At 49.7% G+C, this 8,150-nt stretch overlaps 1 protein-coding gene across 1 annotated transcript in view; it reads right to left on the bottom strand.

Moving 5' to 3' along the window:
- The window catches only part of PPFIBP2 (PPFIB scaffold protein 2), a 153,131-nt gene extending 148,360 nt beyond the window's left edge, over window positions 1-4,771 (bottom strand). The window contains exon 1 of the mRNA XM_024757007.1: window positions 4,617-4,771. The gene's annotated coding sequence lies outside the window, so the exon portion shown is untranslated. The remainder of the gene's footprint in view (window positions 1-4,616) is intronic.
- Between the last annotated feature and the right edge of the window lie 3,379 nt (window positions 4,772-8,150).

Raw genomic sequence — 8,150 nt, forward strand, 5'->3', positions numbered from 1 at the left:
CATAAGAAGTTCCTTCCTGTCCCTCCAACCTGCCCTTCTCAGCCTTGAATCCTCCTGAAAGCACAGGCTTCACCTTGTCTCTTCCATACTCAAAGACCTTCAAGGTCATCAGTATTACATTTTAATTCTTTAACTTCAACTTTCAAGACCTTCCAGGATCTCTCCCCAGCCTGAGACTCCAGCATCGTTTCTCCCAGTTCCCCTCCCCACCCCACCCTATGACTCTAGCCCTGTGGACCACCCATCAGCCTTGTCCTAGTCTTTCAGGTTCTGCTCTGGCTCCTTCCCTCATCTCCAACACAAAACAACCTGCCCTTTCTACCCTTTTACTGAAGCCAACACTGCAGAACAGACTCAAGGGCTCAAGGCCCTTGCCTGCCACAAACTCTTCCTCAACATCTGCTGAGTGTAGGGCCGGAACACAAGGGCTGATGCAGCTCCAGGGCAGCTCAGAGTTTGGAGGGGGTGTGGACAGAGACATGCAAATGAAGTGTGTTAAGAACCGTAGAAGACATCTGTACTGGATGCTATACTAGTACAATTTAGAGAGAAGAGTAAAAATAACTTGGGGGTGGGGGGAGGAGAGGTGTTTCAAGACTTTGATCTGCATTTTGAAGGATTAGTAAGAGTTCATTCATCTGGCAGAGCAGAGACAAAAGGGCTTCCCAGGAAGAGGAAATAGCGTATGCAAAGGCAGAGAGGCACAAAGGATAGAAATTGTTAAGCTACTCAGTTTGGGGAACAGTGGAGATGCAGCTGGTAAGTCAAATTATTGCCAGCTTCTGCAGAGGAGCCTTGAATGCCAAACAAGGATATTATACCTTATCCCTTTGAGAGGCGATCCTATCCCACCTTGCCTATACCTTCCATCCACGGCTGAGTTACAGAGGCCAAGATTATTACACAACATGGAACATGATGATTAAACGCATCGTGCCGCGGAGCGGCTGGGCCCGTGAGCCATGGCCGCTGAGCCTGCGCGTCCGGAGCCTGTGCTCCGCAACGGGAGAGGCCACAACAGTGAGAGGCCCGCGACCGCGGAGCAACTAGGCCCGTGAGCCACAACTACTGAGCCCGTGCGTCTGGAGCCTGTGCTCCGCAACAAGTGAGGCCACGATAGTGAGAGGCCCGCGCACCGCGATGAAGAGTGGCCCCCGCTTGCCACAACAAGAGATAGCCCTCGCACAGAAACGAAGACCCAACCCAGCAAAAATAAATTAATAAAACTCTTACCCCCAACATCTTAAAAAAAAAAAAAGGCATTGTGCACAGTGAAAGCTGGGTTCTCAGTGTGCATAAATGCGTATGTGACAGAGATAGGAAATGAAAGTGAGAATTACCAAGGAGCACCAAAGTAAGGATTATCTAGAAGCACTAAATAGAAACCACAAATTTCCCAAAGACAAAGCTGAGAGTTGACAGCCCCCTGGGAACTCACAAGGCCTTAAGGAAATCTGGTCTAAAGGTAAACAGATGCTCTAAGACGGCATCTCCTAGAAGATTATTTACTGAGTGTGAGAGAGATAAGAATGGCCCTCATGAAAATCCCCATGACCTGGCTTTCAGAGTCTACAAAGGATACAGCCCACCTTTCTGAGACCAGCTGTGGATTCTGCAAAAACTGAGACACACATGTGTCAGTAAGTGTTGAAACCAAAGAATGATGCCATGAAAACATCAAGTGGAACTGCTCTGAGGAAGGAGGAAGCAGGAAAAAGTGACTCAGGAAAACACAAGGCTGCCAAGAGTTTCAGCCTAGTTGTGCCCACACCAAGTGATGACAGTGTCACATCTTCCCCCTGCCCCCCCCCCGACTGTCACCTCTTGAATGAGGGTGTACAGTCCGGGATCTTAATAAATGTTTAAATGCCTCAACAGTTCATAATAGCTCTCCCTTCTCATGTTTTGCAAAAGGGGATCCACCAGAAGCTTTTAAGCAAGAGTGTCATGAACAAATCTGTATATCAGGAAGGAAACGTTTTTGACGGCCAAGTAAAAAGCAACTTCCAAATATTATCACAAATGTGATAGTCTAAAGGCCATGCCATTCCTTGTCCAAAGCTCAATTCTTGTTCCTCCCTCCCCACCTCTCGGCCTGGCCCCCTAGTCCATAGATTCTATCTCTCTAGTCTCTCCTACCTGTCCCCTCTCTGAGGTCCAACACAGGTCCTCCTCACTTCTATCTTCATTGATCTTCCACATCCTAACTGGCCTCTCCACCTCCAGGGTCTTTTCCCACTGGTCACTGCTTCCCACAGCCCGGCCAGAGTCCACCCCAGCAGTTCCCACCTGGCCTTCAACAGAATCACGGAGGAACTGAGTGAAAACAGGCCAGACCTACTTAATCTGAGTAATTTAAAAGCTCCCCAGGCAATTCTGAGGCACAGCCAGGTTTGCAAACTACTGTTCCCATCCTAGCTATCGATAGTGAAGGGGCTGCAACCACTGAGGACTTGTAAGAAATGTAGAATGTCAGGTCCCACCATTGACCTAGGAATAACAATTTGCATTTGAAGAAGATCCCCAGGTGACTCTTAAGCTTGTTAAAGGTTGAAAAGCACTGCTACAAAGTGTTGCTTGACCATTTCTTTCACAAATATTTACTGGATTTTCTCTGGGCTGGAGGTTGGGAGGTTGGGAGGTTGGGAGGTTGAGAGGGTCAAGGGCCAAGGTCCCCGACTTTAAACGCACAGAACCATCAGCCAATCTCCTGCTTAAAACCCATTATTGGTTCTCATGCTTTCAAAGCCCAAACTTCTCCACCTGGCCTTCATGGCCCGCTGGGAATAGGCTTCTTCCTTGTCACCAGCTTTATTGTTTATCATCCGCCATAGGAGCCAAGCTGGGCCACTTGCCACTTCTCATGGCTACAAAGTGCTTGCCTGCCTACGTAGCTCTCGCAGCCCAGGTCACGCTCTTCCCACCTCTGCCTGGAGAAACCCACAAGAAATTCTTCGAGGTCCATCACACACGTCACCCCTTTCGTGAAATTATTCCAGATTTTCCGCACTCAGATGAAAGACAAATTCCCACAACTCTTTGCTCTTACCTCCTTCATAGCATTCATCTCATTCTACTTAGTCTTAAAGTCAGGGCAACCGCCATAGCTACCCCAGTAAAGAGACTATGATGCTGGGGACTCCCCTGGTGGCGCAGTGGTTAAGAATCTGCCTGCCAATGCAGGGGACATGGGTTCGAACCCTGGTCCGGGAAGACCCCACATGCCACGGAGCAACTAAGACCGCGTGCCACAACTACTGAGCCCACATGCCATAACTACTGAAGCCTGAGAACCTAGAGCCCATGCTCTGCAACAAGAGAAGCCACCGCAGTGAGAAGCCCGCGTGCTGCAAAGAAGAGTAGACCCTGCTCACCGCAACTAGAGAAAGCCAGCATGCAGCAACGAAGACCCAATGCAGCCAAAAATTAATTAATTTTTTTTAAAAAAGGAGACTATCATGTCCAGTTTGTCTCCACAGTAGCAATAAGCTAATAACCGGCACATCACCGAATCTCGAAGTAATAATAACAATAATGTATAAAATAAAATTATGGATGAATGCAGTAAGTGAAAAGTTCATCAGTCTCCCTGCTCTCCCACTTCAAAGTCGTTTATATATGAATTTAAGCAGATTACAAACAGGCTGCCTCTCAAGCCCCAAGGAGACATAATCTCTAAATCAAATATTTTGTGTTTTTCATATGACACAAATAATAATCAAAGACAATATGCTGAAGATGAATCTTGTGTACAGCCAGCTACCTTTGTTGGGCATTCAACTTCACAGAATGCAACATAAAATTTGTATTATAATCGATTAAGGAACTGGGAGAGGAAGGAGAGAGACAGGAAGTAAACCAAAATATGGAAAGAGACGGATCTATACCAAATATCCAGCTGCTCTAAAAGTAAAAATATAATACTCTGGATCTGTTTTGTAAGCGGATTAAATGCTGGCCAGAACGCCCGTTTTGATCTTAAGCAAGCTTCGGAAGTTCTGGTCTTTAAATATATAATCTTATTTTCAACTGAGGAACAACTGCAGATCTGGAGTCAGGATGTCATGAGGGAGAGAAGCCCACTTTCAAACAGAACTATCCCATCTTGCCGTCTACTGGGACGCAGTGGCTTGAGATTTGGAAAAGCATTGTTGCATTTTTGCAATTACAGTATATAGCTGGTTTCAGCTAAGGAGTTGCAGCTGAACACACGCTCTGCGGAACACCCATTTGCTCGGGCAAATAGACCGTGAGCTTCCCTACTACCTTGGGCTCTCTCTCCAGACCGGGCCGCTGCTCCAGTTGACTTAGGACAGCTCTGACATACTACATAGAACTGAGGTGACCTGCCACCCTGCGCATCTCCAGGGCCATCCGGGCACCTGTAGGGGCGCGGACTGTCCGTAGACCCCGGACAGGACTTGGGTGGAGATTCGGAGCAAATCCATAGGAGTTATACCCTCCTCCCAGTCTTCTGGCCAGAGAAGGGGAGGAGGGTCCCCGCCCTCGCGCCTGGGACACACTCCAGGGCTCTCAGTTCCTCAGGCAATGCCCCTACGCGGGCTCGCAGTCCCGACCGCGCAGAGGGCCTGGGGGCGTGGGGAGAACCCACTGACCTGGGTGCGGGGATCCTCTCCGGGCAGCTCAGGTGTGCGGGCGTTTCCCGTGTCCCTCCCACCTCCGAACAGGAGAGCCGAGAACCGAGCTCTAGGCCACCGACCCACCGACCAACTAACCGACCAACCAGCGGACCGACCGGCAGCGGCCGGGTCTGGAGCCCACGTGACGGGGGCGGGGACCCGCGGGAGGCTCGTTCCGCAGCGCCCGCTTCCCCACCGCCCCACCTTCCCCCGGGACCGCCCCTCTGCCACGCCCCCTCCCTCTTGGCTCCTTGGCTGCCCGCAGGGACCCGTCCGCCGAGGGTTCTGGCTCCGCAAGGACCGGCCTCATCCACCCGGCGCCTTCGAACCTGCTTAGCCCCCGCCCATCCAGCCCCGGCTCCGGCGCCGCCCCCTAGGCCGAGTTTACCGTTCCCCCCCCCAAGCCCCGCCTCTCTCAGGAGGCCACGTCCCTCCCAGGAGCCCCGCTCCGCTCTTGGTCACCTCCCCCTCCAGCACCCTTCCGGCCCCGGGGAGTCGCCCGGCGGTTCTCAGCTCCCTGTCCCCGGGCTTGTCCAGCCCTTCAGCACCGCTCCTTGGCCGTAGGGAATGAACGAGAAAAGCAGAAAGGGAACTTGTGTCGAGAATTGCGAAGAGACAGAAGCCATAGAAACAACGTTTTAGAGGTGCTCCCAGCGCAGCAACCTTTTGGGTGTGCGGACTTCTGGACCCCTGGGATCGCGTTCAAATTGAGGTTGGCCTGACAGCAGCCTCATTTCTTGTCTCTGAGCGCCCCCAGTTCGGAAGACTGAGTTACCCTAGGGTCTGGCCGCACTTGAACCCCGCAACCTGGGATGGAGGTCCCTCTAGTGGTTGGCGCCAGTCACTGACACCCATTCTTGTGAACAGCTGGGGACAAGCAGCGCTGCCCTGTGCCCAGCGCTTAGACGAGGTTCCACAGGCGCAAGAAAAGCTTTGGCGATGTCTGACCACAGGAATGGATTGTAGAATCGGGGCAGCACGGGACCCTGGGGACCTAGTCCAGTGCCTGCCCCCAGTGTAGGGCCTGAATCCCCTTTGGTTGTACTGCTAGGTTGTTGCCCTACCTGGATCTCCAAGAATTGGTTGCTCAGTTCGGCTGATGAAAATCCCTGTGGGCCTCAGATGGCATCACACCAGGGACTCTGGCATAGTCCCCAGCTCAGGCAGGAGTCACTACTGCTCTAACCTCAATTTTTATCCACACTTCTACAGGCTGGAGTATTGACAAACTCCTCAAGACACATATTTTTTCACACTATCCTGGTGGTCCGAAATTACCAGTGTGCCCAGAAGACTTGTACATGTGAACAAAACTTAAGCCACCCTGGCAAATATGAGACTCTGGTCACTGCAGGAACCTGGCCAGATGCAGGCCAAGGGCAAAGCCAGCAGACGAAGGCTGGGGCCCACAAGAGTTGTATTACAACAGGACACTCTTTAGTTCTCTTTCACTTCCTTAAAATAGCAGCCCAGAGGCTTTTGTAGAGAAGGCTGCCACAGTTCACACGAGTTCATGGGTGTTTCCAAATCCCACATGTTATTGCCCTCGTGGACCCACAGTCCCCAGAAAATGCTAGTCTGTTCTTTAGAACTATACAATTACTTTTTAAAACTCACTTTTAAAAAATGGCGTAAGTCACAGACATTGAAAACAAACTTATGGTTACTGAAAGGGGAAGGGGGGTGAGGGATAAAGTAGGAGTTTGGGATTAGCAGATACACACAACTCTATATAAAACAGATAAACAACAAGGATCTACTGTATAGCACGGGGAACTATATTCAATATCTTGTAATAACATATAATAAAAAAAACTGAAAAAGAATATATATATGCATATATAAATGCATCACTTTGCTGTACACCTGCAACTAATACAACATTGTAAATCAACTATACCTCAGTTTTTAAAAAATGGTGCAAGTCACTGGCTTTCCAGCTTATTCATACTTCGGAACCACTTTAGGGAAGGGGGCTTAAAAGTTATAGTCCTGTCTGGTCCCACCTCCAGAGGCTCTGACTGAATGGTCTGGGGGTATGGCCTGGCATCAGGATTTTTAAAAGCTCCTCAGGTGATTCCTAGGTGCAGTCAAGTTTAAGAACCACTGGTCTAGGTCTTAGGAACTTCAATCCTCACTAAAATCCAAGAAGAGAGCCAGAGCTGAAAAGTTCATCTGAAAGAAGCCCAAGAAGTATTTGAGGGCCTGCATGTCCAGCCCTGGCTCCCAGGAAACAAAGTGGCCCGTTAACAGGGGCTTCCTGGAGAAAATGTCTTGACCTGAAGAAGTGATTCTAGCTGCAGGAATTTAAGGCACCAGAGTGGGTTGGTTGTTAGTGGCAGGTGTGCCCTGCAGAACTGTCAAAGCAAAGCATATCACAGATGAAAGGCAGATAGCAAGCACATTACAGGCAGCCTCTGTGTGCCTCCAGAGGAACTGTGTGTGCATGACTTACACATAATTCCACTCCAAGATAATTCCCCTGCTACCCTCCTCTGTGAGGCAGCCTGCATTCCTTTTCCCTGTGAAATAGGTAATGTTATTTTACCCATGGGGCAGCTAATGTCCCCAAACCCATGGAGTGGGTAATATCACCATGTTTAATTATTCATACCTGCCTCATTCCACAACAGATTTGGGCTCTCTGTAAAACTATGTTAGAACTGTGGGTAATTGCACTGTGTCCATGGAGTGAGTAATTCCATTCTGCCAAAGCTTTACTCAAATGCTATGGGGGAAAAAAAACAAAAAACCTCTCTTCACTGCCTATGGTCTCAGCCTGGGCTTGGCAGAGGAGGGGAAACAGCTGCAAACACACAGAGCAAACCCTCTCATGTGACCAGCCTGGAAAGATAGAGGCCTCAGCACATGACACAGACTGGTACCACAGCCTGCACTTATGACCCAAACCAGGCTGCAGTGGACAAACGCGTGGGAAAGAGCTTGAAGAAGCCCCTCTGGATGGGCACAGCTGCCCTCTGTCCCCTGTGCCACAAGGCACTCTTGCTGTGGCAGGGAGTCCCTTGCCTGCTATCTGGCTTCCATCCAGATGCCAGAATATTTACCGAGGGCCTCAGTGCGTTGGGGATTGTTCACAGTAAACCCAGGCACAGGCAGCGCCCCCAGGAACTTTTATGCGGAGGGCATGTAGGCAAATAGAGCCTGATGAGGGTTAGTTGCTTAGTGTCAGTTTTATTGTATTTCAAGCAAGATGAGAAAAGCAAGGGAAGGAAAGGCAAGATAAGAACAGAGGTGGGGTCCTCACCCTTAGGCTGGTTTTCTAGAGGAAGTAGCTTTTGAAAGGCCTATAGGAGGCTCTTGTGTGGACATGCAACTAGCTAAAGGGACAAACTGTTATTTTTAGGCTGAGATGATTAACGTATTGCTTAGAGAAGGTTGGGGGAACCAACATATATATTTGATGCTTCCTTGGACAATGGAAAGATTATGGGGTTTGCAGTATTTTCTAGCTCTTCCATTTTGTAGCTTTGGTACTTTGAATGGCTCACC

The sequence above is a fragment of the Neophocaena asiaeorientalis genome, unplaced genomic scaffold, assembly GCF_003031525.2.
Source record: "Neophocaena asiaeorientalis asiaeorientalis breed wild unplaced genomic scaffold, Neophocaena_asiaeorientalis_V1.1 scaffold504, whole genome shotgun sequence".
Classification (NCBI taxonomy): domain Eukaryota; kingdom Metazoa; phylum Chordata; class Mammalia; order Artiodactyla; family Phocoenidae; genus Neophocaena; species Neophocaena asiaeorientalis.